Here is a 1559-nt window from a genome sequence, read left to right as displayed (position 1 = left end):
CTCTCTTTCTCTCTTTCTCTCTCTGTGAAAGTATCTGTCACTATAGTATCGAAATGTGATTGTTTCAGTTAGTGGAATAGTTTCATTTTTAAAGTGAAAGTATTTGACATGAGTGTTTTTGTTTCACTTTTGACACGTAATACTTAAATAGTGGAGGAGATATTATGTTGCCGTGTGCTCGAACTCTGCAATAAGTTAATAATTTTTTTTGACTAAAACACAACTGGAACCCTAAGTAAGGCATGTGTAAATTTGAATGAAATTGGTTGCGTAGTTCTCGAGTTTTAGGGATTCACACAGACAGACAGACAGACAGACAGACAGACAGACACACATTCTCATTTTTATATATATAGATACACATCTACCGTTCCATTAACAGTTCATAATTATCGCAGCAGTTGCAAGGTTGCAAAGTATTTACAATTTGCTTATATTTGGTTACTTTACACTGCATACAAAAAATATAGGCGTACTACATACACACAACTGCTTACAAAAATAGAAATTAATGTATATTGTTTTCTATGTATATAATTATTTGTTTAAGATATTGAAAAAATATATGCTACCAAAGTCAAAACGTAATCTCTCCAGAAACACATATAAAGCAAGGAGGAGTGCAGAAAACCGAAGGCGAGAGTCTCAAGAGATAAGGGACATGAGACTTTCTCAACATCAGCAAAGGCATGCTGCAGCACGTCAGATGAAGTCTCAATACAGAACGGACATGGCACTTTCCAAAGATCATCAAATGCATGTTGCAGCATATCAAATACAGTCTCAAGAGATAAAGGAGATGAGACTTTCTCAACATCAGCAAAAGCGTGCTGCAGCACGTCAGATGGAGTCCCAGGAAAGAAGGGAGATGAGACTTTCTCAAGATCAGCAAAGGCACGCTGCTGTACGTCAAATGGAATCTCAAGATAGAAGAGAGATGAGATTTTCTCAAGATCAGCAAAGGCATGCTGCAGCACTTAATGCTGAATCATTAAAACAATGTTTAGCATGTCAGATTACACAGAGGCCCAATAGAATAGCTCTCCGAAACAAACTACGTACAAATTCGTTCTTCACAACACCTGGAGCTGCTTTCAGATATGATCCATCCCATTCTTATGAAAATGATAATTCTGTCCGAATTGGTGTGCTAAACTCAAATTGTCGTTTATGCAAAGTTTTAACATTTACTCCACAAATATTTTGTCGTCAATGCCACACTTTCCTGTATCACCTGTTTCAACATAAATGCAATACACACACACACACACACACACACACACACACACACACACACACACACACACACACACACACACACACACACACACACACACACACACACACACACACACACACACAAACTATGCTGTTTTAATCCAGAGCAACGCCGGATATCTCTGCTAGTTGGAAATAAAATAGAATAAAATATTATTTTGTATCAAATTCTCGTACAACTGGATCGTGAAGCTCATCAAATATTGATACATTTTTCTCTTTAAAAAAAAAAATTGTTATTCTGAAAGTGTGAAAATGCAGGATGACATTTTGCGATATAT

The sequence above is a fragment of the Octopus bimaculoides genome, chromosome 2 (assembly GCF_001194135.2).
Source record: "Octopus bimaculoides isolate UCB-OBI-ISO-001 chromosome 2, ASM119413v2, whole genome shotgun sequence".
In the NCBI taxonomy this organism is placed as follows: Eukaryota; Metazoa; Mollusca; class Cephalopoda; order Octopoda; family Octopodidae; genus Octopus; species Octopus bimaculoides.
The sequence above is the reverse complement of the archived record's forward strand: the minus strand, read 5'-3'. Positions refer to the sequence as shown.